This window comes from Mustela putorius, unplaced genomic scaffold (genome assembly GCF_011764305.1).
Source record: "Mustela putorius furo isolate JIRA1106 unplaced genomic scaffold, ASM1176430v1.1 tig00003834_pilon_pilon_pilon, whole genome shotgun sequence".
Lineage (NCBI taxonomy): Eukaryota > Metazoa > Chordata > Mammalia > Carnivora > Mustelidae > Mustela > Mustela putorius.
In genome coordinates, this window is record NW_025421987.1 from 39,557,082 (window position 1) to 39,583,464 (window position 26,383).

The 26,383-nt window shown below is 37.9% G+C and overlaps 1 protein-coding gene and 1 long non-coding RNA gene across 24 annotated transcripts in view; one reads left to right on the plus strand and one right to left on the minus strand.

Moving 5' to 3' along the window:
- The window catches only part of ZBTB20 (zinc finger and BTB domain containing 20), a 789,640-nt gene that overhangs the window by 186,072 nt on the left and 577,185 nt on the right, over positions 1–26,383 (minus strand). The gene's annotated exons all lie outside the window — the stretch shown is intronic.
- On the plus strand, positions 741–22,200 carry LOC106006691. Its single transcript, XR_006609014.1, has 4 exons — positions 741–982; positions 14,025–14,110; positions 19,043–19,102; positions 21,847–22,200. It is a non-coding gene; the product is annotated as an uncharacterized LOC106006691 (long non-coding RNA).

Genomic DNA, 26,383 nt, shown 5'->3' on the forward strand with positions numbered 1-26,383 from the left:
CAAATGTCAACAAGGCCAAGGTTGTAAAATGCTGCCTTAGGCCCTTTGTTTCTATTGGGTTGTACCTGGGAGTTCAATCTCCATATATCTGAGAGGAAACTGAGTCCTCAAGGAAGCAACCAAAAGGGTTTTCTTAGTTCATTCTCCTTCCTTCCTAAAAGAACTGTCTTTACCCTAAGGCACAGTGGGAGACAACCATTTTGCCTTTGTCCTCACTGGGTCAATCTGCAGTTGTTTTGGGGGAAGCCACCTGAAAAAGTCTGTCCATACAATGGTAGTGGATAATTTTTATAGCTTACTGGAGTTTACCTATGAAAATAACCTGATTTCAGTAAAATTAGCTTGTTTACAGACTAGTCATATATCTCTAAGAATAAGGCACGTCATCCTCCCCTAAGTCAACCAGTTTATCCACGTCTGGTCAGAAACTATGTAGCAGTCTAGCTTTACTCATGACAACTAAGATCAACTTCACGAATTCCAACAAAACCCAACAATGTGCCTGGGTAGAAAGACTGGGTTCATAGCATTTCCTCTGCTCCCTTCCTTGCCTGAATATTAAAATAGTATTATCTGATCCCAGTTTCAATGGGGGGGGGGACCTCCATCGTGCCAAAGGAGTGCATGTGCCGATTTCCCCACTATGATGGTTGCTCCGGTAATCTTGGTATTGTGGCATGTGTCTCAGTTACCATAGAGACTGCATACACTAACAGTGTAGCATTGAGATTGGTGGGGAAGACACATTTCACAGAAGCTTTTTTGGAGGGATAAAGATAAGACACAAGAAAGAAAGTGAGACTGCCAATGAAGAGGCACAGCAAAGAGAAGTACCTGACAATCAGATTCTAGAAATTTGGGACAACAGAGATTACAACTACTACTCTAAAATACATACCCTTTGCATTCAAAGGCTGCTTCTCTCAGGAAAATTTCAAGTATGAGGAGAAAGAACAGATACAAAACATTTTAAAATGAAAAGGTAAATAAATGAACCTACCAAGGCATAGAGGTGATTAAAGTGGTATGGCCAGAAAACATATTTATATAATTCAAGGGAAGGAAAAAATTAGTAATCTAAGAGCACAGTGAAATTAGAAGTTATATTTCTGTAGGATGGCTGACATACAGAGAGGCTGGCCCTTAGGGAGTAACTTAAGTTCTAAGTGTCTCTTTCTACTTCACTGCAAGTGGAAAGAAAGAAAAAAAAAAAGATGATCTACCTCTCATTTGTTAACAGAGGTCTTCTTAAATAGCCCAATGGTTTGTGTTATGACAGATGAATATGATCTATGCCAGTCAAAGAAAATCTGACAAAAACTCATATGGTGAATACATAAATCAGGGGACATTGTTCATGATGCAAATAGGCTTATTCCATAGTTTCTTAAAATAATGAGAGCTTAGAGTTCACTAACAGTGTGATCTTACAGATGTTCTTTTTCTCCTGCATTCAATTTTGAGGTATCCTGTTGTTACAGAGATCAGGCATGTATGTAAGGTAAACAGCTCAGGGGTTGAACTATAGATGTTTTTAAATAAAAAGGAGGGTGGGGATAGGATATGGGCTGGTGTAGGGGAGGAGTGGGAGTGCATTTAAGAGAAAATTAGTTTAGGAAGATGTCAGATAAGTGATCAGAAGTTCCTTGATGTCCAGGTCATATCTGGCAATGTTTTATTACACATACTTTCACATTACTATGTCCACTGCCCACTGTATACCCATGATTCCCAGTTTTAGTTATCATCAATATGTTAATAGCTCTCAAATTTGTGTCTTGAGCCATTAGTTCTCTCTTGACCTCTAGCCCTCTGTATCAAAAGACATACTGGACAATTTCAGTTGGATATCTCAACATGTCCAAAGCTGAATCATCTTCTTCCAAGTTTCTCCTCTTCTTATGTTCCTTATGTGAGTGAACAGGATCACCATTTACCCATCTGCCCAAACCCCATACCTGGGAACCATCTGTTGCTTTTTCATCACCCCTCAAATAATCACCAGATTTGTAATTCTAATGTAATTTCTTTTAATAACTGAGGGAGGCTTTTATGCATAGAATGCGATATTTACAGCTAATTGGGTTTAAAACTATTGTGTGTGTGTGTGTGTGTGTGTATCTCTGTATACATACACATTACTCTACTGATCTAATAACTTCAGTATGAAATAAGAAAAACAAACTTTCAGGAAGGGTGAGGTCACTAGGTAGAAAATTTAGAACCTTAAACAATTTCAATTGTCAGTAAGAGGGTTAGAAGAATGAGAGTTAGGGCCTGCTTTCAGAATACCTTCTGGAATCATTCCAACAAGGTCACCAATGAACAACTGAATATTTTTGTAGTAACTATAACAATGAGTGATTCTAAGTCTATATCCTACAAAATGACTTTTACAATACATGTCTTCTAAGTTCAAGTTCCACTCTTACCTACTTCTTTCACAATCACTTTCCACTTCATAGCCTGATAAAGATAGGCAGTATTTTGTTTTCCTCATCAACCAGGTTTCTTCATTCTAGTGACCTTTTACTTATTGATGTTTCTCACATTTCTAGGTCTCTTGTTCCCATTGCACCACATTAGCTCAGGTCTCTGTTATCTGTCACTTGTGATATTGTAACAGTCCATTGTGCTATGTTCTCTTCTGTTTCTGAGCCTTAGCACGTGTCACTACTTGTGTCTAGAATGCTCATATTCCCTGGTAAACATTTACCAAATGAAAAAAATAAGTACTTTAGATGTTGCTGCTTTGGGTGCTAAACAGAAATAGTGACCTATCTAATATTCTGGATAAACCTGCATAAAGTGCACTTACTTTCAAAATTAATTTTGAAGAACCTTAAAATTTTGCCATGGAGAATCAAGGGGCCCATGCCACAGTATTAAGTTTTGCATTTAATAAAAACACTTGCAAACTCAAGGAAAGAAGCACTCATTCTTTCTTCATTCACCCAGCAAATTTTTACTAAGCACCTTTATATACCAGGTACTATTCTAGACACTGGGGACTTCTTAAAATACAAACCAGACAAAAATCCTGAAAACCATACAAAAAATCCTATAATTATTGCGCTTATATTCCATCTTGGGGGAATAAATATGTAACTAAAATGTATATCTGAAGGGAGTAAATGCTGTGAAGAGAAATGAAGCAAACTGGGGTGTGGGAAGCACCATTTTAAAAATGGTGGTTATGAAAGCCTTACTTAGAAATGAAAACTGAGGGGTGCCTGGGTGGTTCAGTTGGTTAAATGTCTGGCTTCAGCTCAGGTCATGATCCCATGTTCCTGGGATCACCCCGCATCACAAGGGAAAAGCAGGCTCCGCGCAGAGAGGGGGAGCCTGCTTTTCCCTCTGCCCCTCCTCCCTGCTCATACTCTCTCTCAAATAAATAAATAAAATCTTAAAAAAAAAATGGAAATTGAGCAAATACTTGAGGTGGTGAGCAAACAAGACTCATCTGGGAAAAAGCATTATGGGAAGTGAAAAAAGCCGGTGCAAAGGCCAAAGGTGAAATCATGTACAGTAGACATGGAAGCCAAAGAGGCCAAGGGAGCTTGAGAGGAGTGAGTGAGGGATCAAGTGCTAAAGAAAACCACTGAAGTTAACCAGGGGCAACAATGTGTAGGACCTTTTGGAATACCATAAAGACTCTGACTTTTCCTTTGAGTAGATGGGGACTCTTAGAGAGTTCTGAGCAGAGGAGTAACAAAGTCAGACTTAATTATGTTACATACCTTACAAAGATCACTCTGGCTACTGTTTTGTGAATAGACTGTAAGTGGAAGGCCAGAAGCAGGGAAGATAATTAGGAGGCAACTCCAATAATCCAGGCAAGATATGGTAGTAGCTTGAATCAGGGTAGTAGCGGTGGTGAGGATAAGAAATTGTTAAGATTCTGAATGTATTTTGGAGGCAAAACTACAGAATTCATTGGTAAGTTGAATTTGTGACAGAAATAAAAAAGCTGGGAGAGAAATGAACTTTGAGTTGAACAACTCTGAGGATGGAGGTGCTATTTACTAAGGTGGGGAAAACCATATTTGCTGAATACAATAAGGAATTCCACTGGGAGTTGTTGGGTCCCTCACGTCCATTAGGCTCACGGTGGAGACAATGAGTAAGCAATTGAACATGTGAACTTAGAATTCAGGGTAAGGGCCTGGACCAGAGCTACAAGCTTGAACCATAGCTGGGGTGTGACTCTGAAGGAAGTGGATGGAGATAAAGAAAAGAGAAGGTTCAAGAATTGAGCTCTAGGAGCTTCTGGTTTTTGCATGTTGCAGGGATGAGAGTACATTAGCAAAGAAGTCTGAGAAAGAATGGCCCAGGAGATGGGGGGGGGGGATCAAGCAAATGTGGGGAACTGAAAGCCAACCAAGCAAAGAAAATTTTAATAGTGAAAGAAGTAGCCTTGGAAAACAATGCTGGTAGATGGGGAAAGATGAAGACTGAATTAGTTAACGGATTTGTCAACTTGGAAGTTACTGGTGAATCTTAATGGTGGGTGCAAATGCTAGTTAGAGAAGGATCAAAGAGAATTAGAGTGTAGAAGTAGAGTGCTTGTCGTGATTGTAGGCATTTCTTCAGAACTCTGGCTATAGAGGGAATCAAAGGAATGGGATAGTAGCTGGCAGGGAGTGTGGGGTTAGAAAAGGGTAATTTTTAGACTGAGAGAACTTACATGTTTGTATGTTTATAGGAGAGATTTGGAAGAGAAGGAAAATTGGTAAAGTACGAGAAAGAGGGGAGATTTTTCAGGAGCACTGTGTATGAGTGTGTGAGTGGGGTGGGACTGACTGAAGGCACAGTGAGGGGTGGGCTGAGACAGCAACACACAGGGATTATCCACAGTTATAGGGGAGAAGACAATGTGTGGGCATGCATGCAGATGGGAGGGTAGGTGTGCTGGAGAGCCAGTGTTCATGCAAGTTCTTTTTTGACTATTTCTATTTTTTCACTGAAGTAGGAAGGAGGGTCATAAGTTGAGAGTAAGAATAGGGAAGGAAATGTTGAAAGTTTGAGAGAAGGAAAGATATGAAATGCTCTTGTGGAGATATGGGGAAGTAAACGGACAGGGAAGCACAATATCATTGCAGGGCAGCACTAAGAACCCTTTGGAGTGATCGGGAATTTACAGTGAAAGTCATCACTTTACCTGCATGTTTTTCTCCAGCCACAGTCAGCTGGCATGCAGGCCTACAAAAGGCACGGAGCTGTATATGATCATGATGGTTGGGATTTGCCAGGAGAGGACAGTGAAGCAAGAGAAGATCAAGGACATTAAGGGTGTGTGCAAGAAGAAGATTACAATCATTGTCCAAGGAATCTAAACTATATGAGGAAGTGAGAATATGAGGGCCGAAGGGTAGAACTGATGAATGAGAGCTCCAGTACATTCTGGAGTTGTTGCCTTAAGGGAACTGTGAAAGTATGAGGTGGTGGCTGAAGAGTGGGATGCTTGAAATGGAGATGATGGAAAAGTTGTGATTATTAGTAATGACAAGGTCTAAAGTATAACTGCAGAAGTGAAGAGCTGTGTTAGGGTGAAGGACAGATCACGAGACAATCAAGGAATTGAGACCCTAGGTGGTGGAAGGATTACATATTTTAACGTAGAAATGACCAGGAATTCTGATGAGGGAAAGACAAAAAGAGTGCTAGTGAGTCAGTGACTAAAATCTGTAAGAAACTGGAGGTGGCAACCAAGGCTTAGTGGATCCCTGCAAGAAGGATTATGGGAGCAGGGAACTCTCCGACCTCCTCCCCAACTTTTCCTCCCTTAATTTTCATCTTCCCGGTTGATATGATGGGCATTAGCAAACTTCTGATTTCCCAGCCTGGAGAGCTACAAATCACCCATGACATCACTTTGTAATTTCTCTTTAAATTACATAAACGTCCTAAGAATTTTCACTTTCAAATATTTACTCTCTTCTCCCAATTTTGGGCCATCACGACTCTTGCCAGTCCCACTCTTTTCCATCATTGAGTTTAATGTTCTTCATGGCACTAATCACTCTCCGAAATTAACCTTGTTTATTTGCTTGCTTTTTGCTGGAGGGAGGTTCTATCTTCCTTCATTAGAATCTAAGGTCCATAAGGGGGAAAGCCTTCTCTATTTTGCACCTGAAACATAATAAGCCCTCGGTAGATATTTCTAGAATGAATTCATCAGTGGCCCCATCATGTTCTGAGGAATCCTCATTTCTCAGTTTCACACACTGGCCCCCTTTACCATCCTACTTGTTTCTCCATACTCTCCTGCTCAAACCATCCATCTCACCCAGCAGGGGCATTTTACAACCCCCAGCCCCCATACACCCTGTTGATTTCCATCCTGACAATTTCATCATGTTTCTCCCTGTTTTTTTGTTTTTTGTTTTTTTTTCCTCCCTGTTTTTAATGTCAGTTCCCTATATACCAATTCTTCAATTCTCACCTTGGGTCCCATCTCCTGGATGGCTTTTCCATGGTTACTCTAAGGCTGGCTGATTTTGCTCTTCCAGAAAATTCTGCTATGCCTAATAACACCAGCAGCTTTATCTTTGCTAATTGCTGAAGGTGTGTCAATCTTATCTTTTCACTTTGAGCATAGGGTTATTTTTGTCTCAGGGATCCTGACTTACATCTAGTGTACTCCCAAAGAACTAACATAATGCAGGACAGATAAGGTTTGTTCAAAAAGAAAAAAAAAATACCATGGCTTCATTGGACAGTTTCACTGACTTCTGTCTTCCTCAACAATCTGATAAACCTGACTCCCATCCCTACCTTTTACTTCTGCATTTAGGTAAATCTGGCTCTTCCTCCTGCTATATAGATACTGTGTTTAAGACCAGGCCCTTCATCCAACTACACAGAATTCTACACCCTTGCATTGCAATTTCTGTAACTAAATCATTGTCTTTGCCATAGTTCCTGGAGTCTCTTGGCAATTTTGGTGTATTCAGGACATAGCTGCCAAGGCCATCTTTCTTCTTGGTTGATTCTTTCTTTAAAAAAAAAAAATTCTTGCAATTCTTTTTCATCAAACTTTATGTATCCCCTTGGGGCTGATTTTTCTTTGGCTCCATTCTTGGTCTTGTTCTCCTTCACTTTTTCTAACTATGTTCGGTCCCTGCTTTTCACTTGATTTGCCCTTTGTCTCATTTGAGGGAATCAGCTTTCACACCTTCTTTCAAACCACCCTGTATATTTAGAATAGTTTCTCAAATAATATAAAATTTATAATATTTATGAATAAATGACACAATGCCAAGATATTCTGTCTCTTCTTTCAAATAACATCTGAAGATGCACCTGCACCACTGAGTTCTATATTTAAGATATTGAATAAGTATCATTCATCCATCTGTTTTCATTCTGTCTTGCATTTTTCAGGACCTGCTTCAGAGTTGTATTGTGAGGTCTTTGGGGCTAGAGACTGTCTGGCATAGTTCACAAACTGGCCTTTGCTCTGTATATTCATATTTCTTTGACAAATAATAAATAATAATAATAGCCCACTGTGCATTTTTACATTCCACTCATAAGTCCCTGGAAAAAGGAAAACTAATAAACAGGGATTATAATAGAAACGCTGAGACAAAACTAACCTCTTACCAGGTTTTGCTACAGTAACATAGACTTCTATAGACCGACATTCTAATAAATAATTACCTACTTAAGTCATTTGTAAATTGTTCCTTTGCCAACATTATGTATCATATCAAATGCCTATGTGGTTTATAGGACAGGGAAAAACAAGTAGAACATTACAGCTATGTGGGGGATCAGAGCAAAAGCAGCAAAATAAGAGGTTTACTCTGCTGGGTGCACAGTTTGTAAGAATTAGTCTCACAAGTAGAACTACTTGACAGAAAATGTGCCTGCTCTCCAGCCTCCCCTCTCCCCTCCCCTTTCCCTTCAGCACTCCGCAGCTCTTTTCAATATTGAAAGACTTTCTTTCTCTTTTCTTTCCTCCCTCCCTTCCTCTCTTCCTTCCTCCCCTTTCTTTTCTTCCTTCCCTCCTTCCTTCCCTTCCTCCCTCCCTCTCCCCTCTCCTCCCACCCCCTTCGTCCCTCCCCTCCCCTTCCCTTCCTTTCCTTCCTCTTTCTTTCCCTTCTTCTCTCTATTCTCTTTCTCTCTCTTGATCTCTTTTCTCTTAAATTTCAGGTGGGAAGTATATAATTTTGTGTGAAAATCTGTTTTCCTGTGAATATAACAAATGTTCTGCTTGAAGCTGCTCTATTAAAATGGCAGTATGTCTAACAAAAAAGGGGGACTGTGCTTAATGCCTGGAGCACCGCCTTATTTATCTGCAGATGAGCCACATTTAAATTCCAGTCTAAAGTGAAAACCAAAATGTGCCAATTGACTTGTTACTTCAGTGGCCACTAGATGGCAGGTCCAAAAACCTGACTGGGGCCTCCCTGGAGGGCAATTCTTACATGGGAAATAGATTTGGGGCATTCAATTTGGTATTGGTTTATCAAGAAGTCTCTTCTCTTTGGTGGATAAGACCACATTACTTCACAGGAAAGCATTTTACAGCAAGGTCTGTAGCATACTGTCATCACAATACTCACATACCCAGATGCACCTTATCTTGGGACTTCCAACAACAAACATTCTCAGGTCTGGTATTTATAAATGTTCAGCTGTATTTCATTATTTAATGGTCGTTGTCATGCCTTGCGATAATCTCAAAGGTATAAAAAGTCATTGTCTAACCTGCCTCTGTAGGAACACATGGAGAGGACTCTCAAATAGGCGGGCAGGCAATACACAGAGCTGGACTCTGTACCACTTAATATATATTTATCAGAAGATCCAATTGGGTATTTTATATCTTGGTATATACCTATCTAGATCTGTACCTGTATCTGTATCTTCTTTTCTTCTCTAAAGATTTTATTTATTTGGTTGAGAGAGAGAGAGAGAGGGAGAGAAAATGAGTGGGAGGGAGAGAGAATTATAAGCAGACTCTACGCTTCGCACAGAGCCTGATGCGGGGCTCCATCCCCTGACAGTGAGATCACGACCGGAGCCAAAACCAAGAGTTGGATGCTTAACTGACAGAGCCACCCAGGTGCTCCTATATCTATATTTTCTAAACCAGAGGCTGACCATATATTCACATTGTTTTGGAAAAAAAGAATGTTTGTCTATGAGACCTATTATTTAATAGAAAAAAATAAGCCTCATGACTGAATCTGACATGAATAAATTTAGGACAAATTCTTTGTTGTACCCAGTATCATTTCCATTTTCTTGCATTGAAAGGGAGGCTTCAAAAAGTGGATCTTATGAGACCATAAAAGAAGTCATTCTGAGGCAAATTATTATAAAGATAGACTGAATCCCTCCCTTCATAATTTTTTTTATCCTTTTTTTTTTGTTAGCAGATTATCCTGATATAAGTGATTTGATTACATGGACACTGAGCACTTTTATTTATCTTTTAATTAAAGAATTGACCTTATGATTTTTAAAAGTAAAGAATCACAAGTTCTGAGATAATTTATCATTCTCACTTAAGAAAATATGTTCTAAAGTCAATTGTATTTTTGTACAAAAGCTGTGACATGCATTCTGATATACATTTTAGCATTGATACCAATTAAAATTTTATAACAATGAAAGCAACACAAACTCATTTATAGCCATCCAGCTCACTTACCAATAACCTTTGGTTCCCTTTATCCTTTGAAATTAAGGTAAAAGACTGACATTAAACATGCTGATTTCATTTATGCTGGCTCTGTATATTTGGACCTGAGACATGAGAAGAAGAGGATGTATATATACAGTGGCCCTCAGATTAAAAAAGAAAAGATTTCTTTTCCTCATGAGAAGTACATATGGACTATCCTGATTACCAAAGAAGAGATTTTACATCAGTACTAACTGACTTCCTTTAGTTTGGCAGTGGAATTTAAAACACGATGACAGAAACAATTTATGATGAAGCGCCATGGTTATTTCTACATAATTGTGTTGACTGGAATTTAACCCTCACTCCTCTCCCGTAAAAATTCTACAAAATTTTGTAGGTACAAAATTGTACCTCCCTCATAGAGAGAGCTCTGGAACAGCAGCTGAGGCCTGGGTTCTACCCTGGTTTCAACAATGCCTCACAGAGTGAGACCCAGAGGGCATGGGCTCCCCAGGCTCTTCTTCCTTACCTCTCAAAAAAAAAAAAAAAAAAAAAAAAAAAAAGCCTGATTCCTCTCTGCTTTAGCATTTAATATCCAGTGAAGTAAACTAGTATGCATTACAGACTTTTTTTTTCTCTGAAATAGATGAATTTTCTCAGATGAGAGAACAATGTTGTCAAGGAGCTAACATGGAAAGCTAACACGTCCCTACCACCATTGTGGACCCAACCCATGGAGGTGAAATTGGAACAGCTCATTCCTTCAACCCTCCCTTTTCCCATTCTGTATCACTCTTCCATGGACTCCTCCATTGCCTCTAAATCTAAATCATACCCCTGGGACCTTCCCTGAGCCCAGGCAATCTCTGGCTAATATGAAAAAGCCCTCTGCTTTTCCTCTTGGGCACATAGCTCAATTCCATTTCCCAGCCCTCTGTGCAGATGGCTACAGCCTTGTGACCAAATTCTGGCCAGTGGGATGTCAGCAGACATGACATGAGCTACTCCTGCCCTGCCCTCCCCCCCGCCACCCCCGCCACCAAAACAATCCTTTGCAATTATTGCTCTTTCTCTTTAACAGTTTTCTGACTGGAAGTCACATCCAAGTTGACCTTGGAAGCTGCGTGCTATGGATGACAGAATCCCTGCCAACCTGGATCCTTGACCAGTCTTTACATAAGCAAAAGAGAAACTTCTATTGCTTATGTTTATTGGTTATGTTTATTGGTTATGTTTATTGTTTATGTCTTATAAAAGCCAATATTATCTTAACTAAGAATTCCCCTAAGCCAGAAATTGGCTGTCTCTCCAGACACTTTACTTATGTTTCTTTGACCATGTTTTCACCATGTAATGAATTCTTTACTGGTGTGTAAGATGTTCAAGGACAGTACACATTTTATTCACTTTCTCATCCTCCACAGAACTCTAGTTGAAAAAATGTTGAATAGAACATAACTGTTTTGGAAATTATAAAAGGTGGTTAAAAACAAAACAAAACAAAAAACAACCCTAGCTTGTCTTCTCTTATTTAGGTGGAAGGTAGGGATGATGGGTTTTTCTGGGGTAGAAATGTTAATATGATATCCACAGCCTCTTCATGCAGTTTGTAGACTACCTTCCTAAGAACTGTGCTCCCCAAATAAAGTGCACATTAAATATTTTGAAAAGTTAAAACATTACCAAAGGAAGGGATAAGTGAAGGGATAAACTGAGAAACATGAGAACAAAGGGATTAAAAAAAAATGTGAGTTCCATGGGGCTTCTACCACCATTACCACTAATGAAATTATCGCTATAAACTATTATCTCAAAAAGAGCACTGCACTTTTGGTACCTCTCTCAGTGTCAGTATTAACCTCTTCTGAATCAAACTCTTTAGACATTTTCTGTTTTATTTTTAGTTGGCCTCACCACAGCCCCTCCCTGCAACACCTCACCCTTGGTTTCCTCGATACTAGCCTCATTTTCCCACTCTCTGTCACTGACAGTCCTCTCTTGACTTTTTTTGGCTCCACTTTTTTGTCCACTCCTTGAGTACTAGAATTTCCTTTTATTCTGTACGGTTTTTCTCCTCACAACTTCTAGAATCATGTCTTCCAGTCTTATATGGCTTCACCTACTACTTCCTGACAAGTAACTCCTGAATCTTTACCTCCAGCCTAGCACTTTTTCTGGAGCTCCAGATCTGTATTGTCTATGGTCCCTGGATATTTTAAGAAAATCTAAGCATCTTGCAGCAACCTTAAACACAAGTCCCAAATGAAAAGCATTACTTGCCTTTCTTGGCAAACTTCTTCTTTTTCCTTCCATGTTACCTCTCTTGGCAAATGACATCAAGTTAGACATTTTAAACTTTCCTAACCCACCTCTTCGTCCCTTATCTAAATTAGCTAATTAAGTTCTAAATCCTAATAAGTGTCTTTTTGGTTCTTTTGAGACTTTTAGCCTAGGTTTGAAGACTGGAGAACTGAAGGCCAATTAAAAATAGGACTTCTTTTACCACAATGTCAGAGACTTACTACTAAATTTCTTCACAAAAACACATTAAAAAGGCAAGAAGGATGAAATGACCAAAAAAAAAAAAAAAAGATTTTCATACCCTTCCATCATACCTAAGTTACACTATAAACCAGCAGAGAACCATGGGAGTGAACATTCTCACATTCCATTTCTCAAAATTGGGACTGATTTAAAACAAAATTGAATAAACGAAAGGAAGGATTTTTGCAGAGGTGATAGGACGGGAGCTTTGCGCATCACCATTCCTTTGGTAACTTTGCAAAAAGATTTAAAGGAATGTTTCTAATGGCTCAATCCATAGAACCTCAGGGCCCATGGTTTTCATTCATTCCTGGATCTAACTACAAAGGCTCGCATTTATTTTTAAGTGTTACATTTTTCCACTGACATTCAAATGAGATTTCCCTTTATCTAATCAGTTGCTTTGATTTCTTGGTCCTAAAATTCATTCTTCAGTGTTTTCCTCAATTCTTCAACATCAGTAATAACTTCCTATAGCAACTGCGGTCCTTTTTCTTTCCCTGGTGATGTATTTATCATCTATTACAGAAAACCTCCTCTTTGCTTCCTCCCTTTGCACCACCAGCTCTAACATCTTAAATTTTCATTTGACATACTGCTTACCTAAATTATTTCATGTGTGTTCCCATCCATGGAAATTCATTTTTGTGTGACATAAATCCCTACCCTATTCTATTTCACAGTAATAAAACTTTATACTGAATTGCCAAAGAGATAGGTAACCAAGCACGCAGTTTAAATTAAGTGCAAGATACACATGTTTGAATATTCTGCTCTCTGTCTAAGATGTGTAGAGACAGGTCCTGTTTGTGTCTCAGCATTCTGTCATCTGACTCCAACTGCTGGAGGTAAATCATGTAAAAACACTTTTCTTACTTTGATTCAAAAGTAACTTCTGCTATGGAAAAAAAAGCAGCACAGTAAGGAAATCATATGTGTATTAAAAAGTCTCTTCTAAATAACAATTACAGCTGGATTCAGTCTATGAAAGATGCTCTATGACTTGAGCACAGGCCAGTGAGATTAAAACTCTTCCAGGGTTGGCATTCTCATTGATTGTTCTTCTTCATACTTTTAATGGTTTCTAGTCCTTGTCCACACTAACCTTTGCTCGTTGTTGTAACCATGGTAAATATCTTATTTATTGGATTTTATTAGCATTTCAAATTTTGACATTTGGAAAAGCACAGTCCTCCTTCTTTTTCAACCTGTCATTTTAAATGTATAAGTGTCCAGGATTTTTCCACTTTTAAGTTTCTCTTTCCTAGCTTCAGAAGATTATAATTTTGGCAAGTCAGACTTACTTTGTTAATCTGTGGCCCCAACATTTCAGTTCCATACCACAAAATTTCAGTCAGAGGCATTATTCATGTGATTTAGGTACCAACGTTTACTTCAGCCACAATTATTTGGCAAATTTCTGGCGAAATAAATTTTGGCTGAATCACCTATTGAATTATTCAATCACCTATTGAATTATGTTGATTATCCACCATTTTTGGTAATATGATAGCTATAATGCTAGACATTCACATAGCACTGTAAAGTTTTCAAAGTGCTGCCACAGATGTAGTTCTGATCTCTCAGTATACATTGTGGCATAAGCAATCAGACAGTACACCCATTTTATAGATAAAGAAATACAGTAACAGAGAACAGTATTCTGGAGCACACATGGTAAGGAGCCAAGGCCAGCACAAACTCCTGTTCCAGCGTTCTCTCCTCTACATCATGTTAATATTGTTTACTTATTCTTGATTTTCAAATATCCTACCATCAGGCCCTCCTCCGACTGCACTGACACCATTCCTATCCTATCTACTTGATCTCTTTCTAGATTATATCTACCCTCTGCTTCACACAGCCCTCACTAGAGCTACTCAAGGACAACGTTTCATCCACATCTGCACCTTGAAGACTCTGGTGAGATCCTCCTACGTATTTGCCCAGTGACTCTGAGCTAGAAGTGTTCATCATCTCTTAGTTGTAAACTGTTTTTGACCCACGCTTTTAAAGAATGTGTTATAAATGTTCGTATTATTTGAGAGGAAGGCATTTCATCCATGTCACAAGTAGAAGAATGGAAAATTAAGAGAGTGAAGAGCTTATCTGAGAGTATCCAGTGAGACCTGAAGCAGAAAAAACACAAAGCCAGGGATCCTCATGCTCAGGCTGCCCCTGTACCACACAGTCAGAGGTACCGGGACTCAGCAGCCTGTGAGGGCTCTGTGAGCAGGATGGACAGCATTGCCACATCCCTTGCGTTGGCTACAATTATTTAAAAGAACTGTGGCAAACTGGACATTTTGTTCCCTTCTAATTTATCTGTGTTCCCGTAGCCATGTCTCCACTTCTAAACACTAATCACTTCTCTAGGTGAGCTTAAGTACCTAATGATTAAGAGCCCTCCAAATCTCTAGTGCCGTCTTCAATACAGTTAGTGCCCTTTCTGTCCCATTTGCCCCCTGTGCTTGGTACTGAATCAGAACAGCAAATATCCCTAATGAGGAATCATGATACAGGATTAAATTTACAAATTAAGCAATTCCTTGAGCTTTTTTTATGTCAATTCCTTTCATCTTGGAATCCCCACCCTCCATTTGCTTAAAATACATCCCACTGTGAAACTAAAAAAAACAATGCTGTTATGACAATTCAAAGAGAAATACTGAAACCTAGAAGAGACTCTTGTTACCTGTAAGGTCTGGCATATAGCATCAGATAACCTAGGCTCCCAGGGAGTGGTAGGACAATACATTAGCAGATAACATTAATCTCCAGAATCCCAGATTTATTTCCTGTCCAGGTTAAGTGCTCTTTTGATTATTATAGCAAAAAATAATACAAAAAATCGATTACAACCATTAATGGGGGCTTAAAATATTAACTTCCATAGCTTTAACCCAATATCTATAATTAAATGCAAAAAAGCTAAGTTAATGCAATGTTAAGGTTGAGCTTCTAATTGCACAAAAGTCATGAAATTTAAAATTAAGGTTTCTAGTGCCACTCTCTGTCAGTTCTACAACATTCCTCACACGATTTTTTACAATATATGTTTAACTTAAATGTGTCAGTGATGGTATTCATTGGAAAGAATATAAAACACAATAGATTAGGATTGAATTTGTAGATGTCTGCTTAGAGTTTTATGTAACCAACAACACTAGGAAAGTGCAATTATTTTTAAATTATGATGCCCCATTTGAGCGATTACCATACTCCAGTTTAGGAATTTACCCATTTCCCCTATAAATCCTTTAACCTTCGCTTCTGATTACAAACTACCCATCCCCAAGAGAAGGAAAGATAATTTATATTTAAAAACAAACAAACAAACAAACAAAACAACCTGTGGGCTGTGACAGTACACATGGGCCAGTTCTTTCAACACACGACAAAAAGTATTCATGGAGGACTATTACTTAAGAAGAATAAGTAACTCAGACTGCTCAGGTTTAGGGGTACATCTAATAAGCAAAGGGTCTAGAGATGGGTAGATAAGGAGTCAGACCTTCTAATGCTACCTACCAGCCAAGATGACTTTGGGCAAATTACTTGCCAGCCAAGGTGACTTTGAGCAAGTTATAAGAGTAATCATACCCACTTTATAGGATGATTATGAAGATGAAATGAAGTAATATATGTGATGCAGGCTTTGCAAAGCTCTCCTGGAGTTTATAGCACCACAGCAACTATTAACATTAAAGAATGAATAATCATAACTTAACTATCATGTAGCTATCCATAGGGTACTTCTGAAACAACATACAATGATCATGGATCATTTTATTAAAAGGTATGTAGAATTTTTTTCATAATAGTTTCCTAAGGTTAGGTATGTGTCTATGGCTAATTATTGAGTGTCCAGATTTGTCCAATACATAATGCATAGAGGTACATCAGCTACTTCTGAAGGCAGGTGAGTGAAATGAATTCTTGAATATTGGGCTGCCATGTCCAACATTTTCTTCAAATTTTATGAAATATTTGTGTCTAAACAGAGAATATGCTGGGTAAATTCTAGTCCAACAGGCAATTTCGACAGAAAGTTTTAAATCATAAATATGAGGGCTTAAAGCTAAAGTGCCACCTCAACCAAAACAATAATAAAAACTCCTAAGTGCATTCTGGCAGGAATAAACACAAGCAGCAAAGCCTGTTGTGGACGGTGCAGAGCCCAGGAAGGTAACCAAGTGAGTAAACAGCTAAGGCAGGATTATCCTCATTTGGGAGGAATCCATTCCAGACAGGAATTAAAGGGGAGGGGGTTTGGGAGGGAGAATGGAGGTTGGGGGGAAGGGCTTTTGCATCTGAAAGCAGCTAAGTTATCCTGTAGAATGAAAAGGAAATTGTTTTTCCCTGTCAACAGTAATCTTGTTTGAGGTCTAGCAGACTTGTACACAAAAGATACATGTGTTCCACCTACTTGGTTTTTCTCCTTTGGCAGTGAGGTACACAGGCAGGGTTCAGGTGAATCAGACCCACTCAGAAATAACACAGCCAAATTCCCTTCCAAACATATAAACATATAAACATACTGATTCCTCAATAGCTTTATTCAATAGACAGATAACTTATTGCATAGCTCCTGGCACATTCACAGCCAGGATTTGCTCCGGGGACGACTACAATGAAAAAAAAGAAGGGGGGTGGATTCAAATGAAAGGCAGAGATATCTATACTGAAACCATGAATCACAACTGATAACAGTGACTGAAACCAAAAAATCTCACACACATACAGTACCCAGGAAAACATAAACAATCAATTTTTTAATTGAAATTTAGAAATTAATCAATAATTTCTGAGTCCTATTGGCTTCTCCTGTCTTAAATAAATGGTGCAGAGATTTTGAACAGAGGAACGGGGCAAGAATTGGATCGGTGAGGTCAGCATCACGTATCATCTTGATTACCTATGATATGGACCAAGTTGTCTACCTCTTGGCACTTCATGTTCTAAACAACAAGTAGTGAATTCACTATAAAACCTTTAGGTCATATAAATGCTATTAGAAAATAGGTTGTTTCCAGAATAAGCCAAGGACTATAGCTTTCTACACCCAAAGACTTATATTTCCCAAGCTTTTTAACAACATCAGCATATATTTATAATAATATAGTTAACACTTTTAAGACCAAGAAAAAAGGTAAGGTTTCAATGGTCATAAAAATAGAAATGAAAGTAACAACTATTTTTTAAGAAAGGGAAGAGTTCTCTTTTTATAATACCTTAATTCAAAAGTCTTTTGAAGTCTTTTTCTTTAAAGATTTTTGTGTAAAATTTACCTTTGAGAGCAAGCATGAAAAGTCTCAGAAAACAGATAAATATTGTTAATTTAAACACTTCCCTTCTCACTCTAGGAAAGCTTACTAAACTAAATGACAAACAAATTAGAAACCATTTATTCATTAATTCAGGAACTATTTATTGAGCACCCACTATGTCGGCACCAGGCAAGGCAGTGAACAAGAAGGTCCAGGCTTCTGCTCTCACAGATGGTGTACAACACAATCTCCTACCATCATTGCGAAAACACTAGCCATAGTTAGGCTTATTGAGTTTGGTCATAGAGATAAATGAAGTTCAAAACAGTGAGCATTTAAGTTTCATCTCATTAATGAATTTTTAAAATAATAGTTTACTTTTATCATATTACGTGTTTGTTTACAAATTACCTTCTTGCTAATATTCTGAGCACGACAGAGCCATTTTTGAAATAATGAAAGCAAATCAATAAAAAAAAAAAACATGATTTGGGGGAGGAAATCTGAAAAACAACTGGAGGGTTTTGAAGGGGAGGGAGGTGGGAAGTTGGGGGAACCTGGTGGTGGGTATTATGGAGGGCACGTATTGCATGGAGCACTGGGTGTGGTGCATAAACAATGAAATCTGTTACAATGAAAAGAAATCAAATAAAAAAAATAAAAAAATTTTAAAAAGGCACATTACCTAAGGCCAATAAAATTATGTGATGTGCTCTTAAAAACGAGATTTTCAAATGTGTAGGGTATCTTCCAGCTATGTTAAAAACTCTGTGACTCATTCATTCAATCTGTATTTACTTAGTATCTAGAACATGGGAGATAGTATCTCTAGTAGCTAATTTTATCCAACCATAAATTTAGAAGAACGACTACCTACTTCATGTGGCTATCACGAAGAAATCCTGACAGAAAACTAAAATGAAATGGCTCACGAAGTTGATGTATATATTAAAATACAAGAATTCTGCTCACACCTGTTCTTTGTCCTTGCGATGGCATTATCTATAAGTGTCCCTGTATATGAAGGAGGGAAAACCTACTTTGGATATTCATACTCCTGGCTAGGCAAGTCAAAAAACACTAGGAATTCTGTTGTTACTAGATGGTCTGGATGCCACAGAAGAACAACTTATGGCCTTCTGTATATAACCAAAAAGAGCTGCTAGTATCTTTAAAGTATTCAGAATAGAAGCCACTTACAAAAGCTCTTTTCAGGGTAATTTGGAAATTGTCCTCAGGACTTTTAGTCTCCTACATAAACTGCCATTTGTATACCACTTTATAGCTTGTGAAATGCTTTCATGTTCTTTGTGTTGTTTAGTTGGAAGGCAGCAGTGTGGGGATTCAGAGCATAGTCACTGGCACCGAAAAGATCAGGGTATTTATCAAAGACACTTACATACTTGTATACCCTGTGTAAGCCACTTGACCATTTTAAGCTTTGATTTTCTTATTTGTAAGTTGGGGAAAATAATACCTACATTCCAGTGAAGTAGAGGTTAGATGTGGTATAAAGTGTTATTATCATTGATAATCTTTTGCATGGATACCAAGCATTTCTCAATAGACTGCTTTTCTTCATCAGGTTGGAGGAAGGCGGTCTTTTTCATTACTTAAGAATACACAATCCAAGCCTCTGGTTAAGGTAATGTTCTCTTCAAATCTTAGATCTGAACCATCTTTCTAAAATGGTTCTCTAGTACATGGCCAAAAAGGCCTTTCCATATACTCTCAGAAAGTTTTTCTTTGGGAGCAAGAAATAAAATTTAATTCTAGTTCTTCCTTAACCATAGAACTATATTCCTTGAAGTAACCCATGCGCTGCCATCAGCTTTTATTAGGTGGGCTAAAATAGGGTCCGAAGGAGATTTCCTTACGTAACAGTTGTCCCCGTGAGACCGGTATGGAGTCTGTTAACATTAGATCCATAAAATTGATGGCCTCTCTCCTTTCCTGATTCATTGATACATCTCAAACATTGGGCTGGCACAATGAAAGCAAAATAGTACATTTTGCACAGTGTGAAGTGGTGGGTGTGGATGTTTTGGGAGCCAGTCAGTCTCTGGCAGCTGACTGAGTCACACTTGTGCTTTGTTGCCCACTTACATCTTCAGAGAGCAGCTTGGGTGGGGATGCTCGTCAGATGTGCTCATTTAAGGAGAAACCCATCTGAATATGATCGCAACATTTGGCAAGCTTCCTCTACCAAATAGTGAACCTGCCCCACTTGCCTCTGAGAACTATTGCTTGTCCAAGAAACAGAGGACCTTGGACATTCTTCACAGAATAGAACACATTCAAGGCCTTCCAACTCAATACCCTGCCTGAGAGTCTCGAGTACTTTACCTGTCCCTCAAATATTTTTAAGCTCTTGGTCTAGACCAGCAGGTTATGGATATACAGTGAGTCCTTCTGCAACATACGACTATTTTTAGTCACAACTGAAAAATCCAAATGTCTCACTGAGATCTGATGGTCACATATTTCATTAAGAAGTCAGCAGCAAACATTTGCTGAATAAGTTTTTTTATGCAGAGTTCTGTATCATACTTAAGAAGATTCTCTCTACTCCCTTAAGAGGCTTATAATCTTGTGGGGAATCAAGCAATAACATAGTCTATACGGGCAAAACTACTTAACACTTCCGGAGCAACACAAAAGTGAGTGTACACAGAATATATTAACTCTTTAGGGTAATCAACAGGATTAAAAGATGTGGAAGGGAGTGGTGGACATACACTTTCTGAAGTGACAGAGAAGAGCATCATACAGTGGAGAGAGCATAAACAAGGACAGGGAAGTGGGAAAGGCTGAAGCCTCCCGCTTGGCTAAAGCAGGGTAATGAAGAACAGAAGCATCACTGCAGGTCCAGTGAGATATGGGGGCACTGACTCACCTGGCTCACAAAGATTGCCAAGATGTCCAACTGAAACCCTTGTTCATTCTACTTTAGAGGAAACAGAAGGTGATAAGGACCTTAGAGTCTGGGAAGAAAAAGAGGCCAAGGAGAATAACTCATAATAGAAGAACTTTAGAGCCAGATGAAGAATTTGGATTTTAAGTTATATGTAGAATGAAGCAGTGTAGCTTCCTAGTCAAGAAACGAGATAAGGAAAATGATGGTGGGAGCAATTATTTTAGATGCTTAAAGGTTTTATGAAAATATCCTGAAGGAAAGGTGGCCTATTTCTAAATTCAGAAAGGAGATAAGGGCCACCTTTTCCTAGACTCACTGGGATGTACTGGAAATGAAAAGAAAGAGGTCAACTGAAGAGGGAGTTGACTCTCCCTCTTGGAGGGAGAACTGGCAGAATTTAGTGACTGACTGGGAAATGAGGGGCAAGAGAAGAGACTTTATTTATTTTTAAAGATTTTATTAATTAATTTATTTGACAGAGAGAGAGAGGGAAACAAGCAGGGGGAACGGGAGAGGGAAGAGCAGGTTTCCCGCTGAGCAAGGAGCCCAATGTGGGGGCTCGATCCCAGGACCCTGGGATCATGCCCTGAACTGAAGGCAGACACTTAATGACAGAGCCAACCAGGCGCCCCGAGAAGAGATTTTTAAAATGACCCTAGTGCTAGGGTCTAAGGAAAGGGTGTCATGGACAGTAACTGGGAAAGAAAATGACTAAATGGATGGCTGGAGTGGAAAATGCTTTAGGCAGCGATGAGATATTTAAAAATTAGGTGTGTGTGTGTGTGTGTGTGTAAACTACAGACATACAGGTCAGATTTGTGGGTAATGCCTCCTATCCCCTAAAGTTATGTGACAGCTACAACTTTCATTAAATTACCTAATTCTTTATTAAAGAAGCATTTATTAAATGTGTATACTATATGTAAGGTTTACAAGAAGATGATGCTTAAGGTTTACAGTAAGGACATATAAAAGTTCCACCACTAAATGGAAAATGGCTTAAATGTTACTGCAACATTATTTAAAAGGTGCATTTTCATTTTTTATACTATTTTCTATTGTTTGTAATTCTTAAGCCAGACATAGTAGTGCTGAGATATGCCATCATAGTACGATTTATAATCAAGTCATTTTTCTTAGGGTACTTGGATATCTTCTTTTTTTTCTCAAATAGCATTTATGCATTTACATGAAACCAGTGGATAAGGTGTCTTTACAGCAGGTTTAAATTTATAAGCAGATCAGCCCTGATCAAAAACCATGTAGTTCCCTGTAAGGGATACATGTGTGTGTGAATATTCTATGCCTCCCTCAGATTTGGGGCTTATTGCCATGGAATCAGAAGTACTGTTGATTATATGTGGATTCCTGCTTGTTTGGGGATGAGAGGAAAAAGGAAAATCCATGCTTATTTTGCACAAAGCACTGTGCAGGAATCCAAGGGCTGTAGCTTCTGTTCATTCTTTATTCAGGTATGATGAAAACTTGTGGCAAGTCTTCCAGCAGTACTGGTCTCCTACATCATCTCACTTATCTCATGCAGCTGGTATCTAAGGAACTAAGAGGTCCAGGAGATCAGTTAGTCTCAAAATTCAGTTCATCCACAAGTGCACCAAGAGGAAACGAAGTTTCAAAAATATGGCTGGATTATTTCTTAAACAATAATATAAAGCAAAAGAAGCACAGGAAATGTTTGCAGGATCTCATTCCTTCCGAATTATTAAGACCTGAAACCTATATTGAAGAAAACCAGTCATCGATAAGAAAATCACTTCTTCACAGCGGTTAAAGGAAAAAGTACCCAAAGAAATAAATGAACATATGAAACCCTCTAAATATACCAAGGCATGACTATATTGATTTCTGACCTTTGGCTACAGACAAAACACAAAGGATGATAATTCTATAGCTATTCTATATAATGGCAGATGTTCCTCTTATTCAAAGAAAGAAAATCCCTTTAAGAATTTTCATTAAATGGGGCACCTGGGTGGCTCAGTGGGTTAAAGCCTCTGCCTTCGGTTCGGGGCAGGGTCCTGAGATCAAGCCCCACATTGGGCTCTCTGCTCAGCAAGGACCCTGCCTCCTCTCTCTCTGCCTCTCTGCCTACTTGTGACCTCTGTCTGTTAAATAAAAATAAATAAAATCTTAAAAAGAAAAGAATTTCCACTAAATATCTACCCAACCAAAGAGAATTTTGTGTTCATTTTAGATAATCTTATTCACCAGTCCTTATAACTACAAATAATACCTTTTCTTAAGCAGGCCACATTGTATGTTAGCGTGTTAAATGCGTTCTTTAGGATAGATTCACTGTTAATTTTGTAGTGTATGACCTAGTAGAGTGGGACAATTATACTGAACTATTTAATTATATTTAATTCTTCTATCAGTCCTTTATTTCTACCTACTTTACTAGAACACTACCAAATTAACGGCCACATCCTGTTGAATGTTCAATGTATATCCTCACTGCTGAGTTTTTTCACTAGGGTAGTATTACTATACCATGATGGCTCCTCATATCTCAAATCCATGCAGTACAATCCATTCTCTACTACAGCATCATTTTCTTTTTGTAAACACAAATTTGGCTTTCACGCAGCAATTTCCATCAAACGATAAAGGTGCTAATGATGCCCGATTTAGGACATAAACAATTGACTACTGCCCTTCTTTGAGCCTTCCCTTTTTTCATTTCTCTAATCATCATACTAAGAATATTCTTTCCTAGAAAGCTGTGGGCAGGGTTGATTCCATAATGAGTTACAAGTTGATTATTTTTAATTTTAATTTTTTTTCACTAATGCTGATATTAGAAAGCAGCGTATCTCAAACCTGACATTTTTCTTGTTTGAGTGATGGACTCCAACCATTCCATTTCCACTATTTTGCTTTGATCACTGTGCTTCTTCAGTTTCCCCTCCACAAAATATTCTTTCTACTTCTATACAACTTTATCTTCTTTAATTATTTTCCTTCACTTATCATATTCAATCTTATTTTTCTTATGCAATTAAAATATTTCCTGGGTACCTTTTAGTTCAGTGTTTATTTGTACTTATATCACTATTCCATAGTTTGGTTGGTGACTTGCACAAAGCATATATGTTTATCTAACTGATTCACATTGACAAATTGCGAGTCAATTTGTCTATAGCTTTGTGTAAGCATGATACCAGACAAGTCTGCCCTTCTTCAATTTTATTTCCTTTTCATTTATGGTGGAAGCCTTGAAGACAATAAATATATAGTTTTAGCTTTCTAGTTTTTCATTTTCTTTCTTTCTTTCTCGTCTCTAAGGATTTTTGTTCATCCTTTAGGAAGAAAATTTTAATTTCTTTTTTTCTGGTCCCATTCTTAATCTCTTAATTTTCTTCCAGTTTGTGTATTTGTTATCCTTTTAAACAGTCATAATTTATGAGTTTGAACATACGGAGTCTTAAGATGATTTTTTAAAAGAGGATCTGGAGTAAAAGATGCCTGAGCATCTGAAACAAAGGGAGCTTATAGACTCATAAGGATTAAAAATTATTTTCATTGTCTAATTTAAAATTTAAAGATGTTTTTATTTATCAGTCTGTCTTAAGTAGTATGGGAAACTCTCAAGAAAAATTTCTCTTTCCAATGAAAGAGATTCAATTGTAGTTAAAAAATTTTTTGAGAATCTCCACTAAGATTTCATACCAAGTAAAGTTATTTCACTTGAGGAATTATACTTCACAGATGGATGAGACAAATTACCGATTATGATGCAAATTAAGTAATAAGTTTCAGAAAACAAAATTTCACCAAAATTTTGTTGGGGGGCATTTTTGGGAAGAATGACTTTTGCTACAGAAAGAGGTGAAGAGGATTAAATAGAAAAGCTTCATAAAAGGAGTGGCATTTGAGATGGGTCTAAATATTTGACTTAAAGAAATGAAGATGGGATGTATACAAACAACCAAGTTAAGAGTGTTAGATCAAAAGTGGGCTATTCAGAAAAAAATGCTCTTCTATGGAAACCATAGATAATATTTTAGATTTTATTTTTATAAATTATTCTAAGTAAAGTTGCCACTCACCCCATGGCACTCAATGTAAAATATTCTTCGAGCCTAATAATGGCATTACTTTTGAAGTCAGAAAGGATGTAAGTAGATGTAACAGTATGACTAGAAAAACCCTGATTGTGCCCAGATGTGTATATAAACTTTTCAATATGGTCTCCAAGGAAATACAACTCATACAACTTTTATGGTTTTAGAATACTTTTAATTCTATAAATAAATGGAAACTCATCTGCAGCTAAAAACATGGATATTCTAGATACCTGGGTATCTACTTACTATTACAGCTTAACCATATCTCATTATTTTGTCTGCAGCTAAAGTTCTCTGGGAATTGACATCAAGCGTTAGCAAATCTAATCCAAAAAGATCACAAAGTCAAGGACAGTGACACCTTTTTAAAGTTTAACTTGACTTCTGCTTTTTTATTTCTTTTAGTCTTTTGATAATCAATTCTACATTAAAACCATTGAAATACTAGGAAAGTCACAGAGACTCAAGTAAATATTCCTATGGCCAGGTTCCAGACAGCTCCAAATTAATGGAGGAAATGGTTAAAGTCAAAAGAGTTTTTTCTCTGACATTGATTTCTAAACAATATAATTATGGTTCACTCCATGGTTATAAGCTTTAGGAGCTCCCACAAAAAAGTCTTTGCTGCAGATGTGGCCACTGGCTGCTCTACCAGACAATTTGACCTTTGTTTGTAGTTGTTTTAAAACACATACATGCGTGTGTATACATACACCCGCACCCTCGGTGCCCCCCGTCACACACACACACTCACAATCTTCTTGTGTTTGGTAGAGTAAGACAAAGCTAGGCACAAAGGTCAGGTATTCCAATATGATCTCTCTCTATTTGCTCTTAAGGCAGAAGCTTAGAAGTTTGATACATGTGAACATGGTACCTATTACTTCGTATTAGATTTTTGCCCTCAGAATTATTGTTTTCAATAACACTGTTTAATATAAACATGGAAAATAAGTCCAAGTTCGACCACTGATAATGGGGTCACTAAAAGATGTGTTCTCAAGTTAGCTTCAAAAATTTACCTTCTCTCCAAATTATTTTATGGGACAGTTATATGGTATCTTGCTAATAAAAAAACTGGGAGTAATGCCTCGTGTTCAGTTGGGCTTTTAGACTTGAGAAGCAATCCAGTCCAAGACTTTACCATAGGACTACCAAAATAACTGGATATTAGTGACACATACAAGACTTAAAGAGCTCCACCATGTTGTATTCTATATAGAGGTATGATGTGGTATCCAAAGTGTTAGTCAACACTTCATGAGCACAGTAGCTCAACTTTGATCAATTTCTGGCATGTATATTAGGTAATTTTGTAGAAAAAATATAACAGATTAAATATAATTTAACTTTACTTTCCCCAAACAGGTAACCTCTTCTTACCATCCTTCTTAGAGTATTTCTTTGGTCTTTGGCAGATCATTTACCACCAATATACTGGGCTTCCTTTTTCTGGTGCTCTTAGGAATGGATTCTAGCTTTCCTAACCCAACTTTACTATTAGGCTGGTCAAATTTATTGTTTAAAACAAACACCATAAATTCACACTATAACTTATCTGGTACATTCCTTCTACTTGTGGTTTGAAAATGTGCTGTTCAGGACCGAAATGACTCAAATATAAAAAGATTTTATTTTGAGAGAAGCAAAGTCTCCATCATCAATTAACTTTTCCCTAATGGAATTAATACAGTGTACAAGTTCGGGAATGGGTAGGTGAGAAGAGGAAGGGAGAATGAAACTTATCCACTCCCTTCCTAGGTTCTTCAAAATAGTTTCCTCATTCCCACAATGTGATATTTCTCTTCCTTATTTCTAGCACAAAGTCAGTAGCCTTAAAGATCTTCTACATAGAGGTTTGTGTCTTCACCCCATTATAAAAACATAAAGATGAGCTTGCGAGAAAAAGATGTTTCCTGCTAAA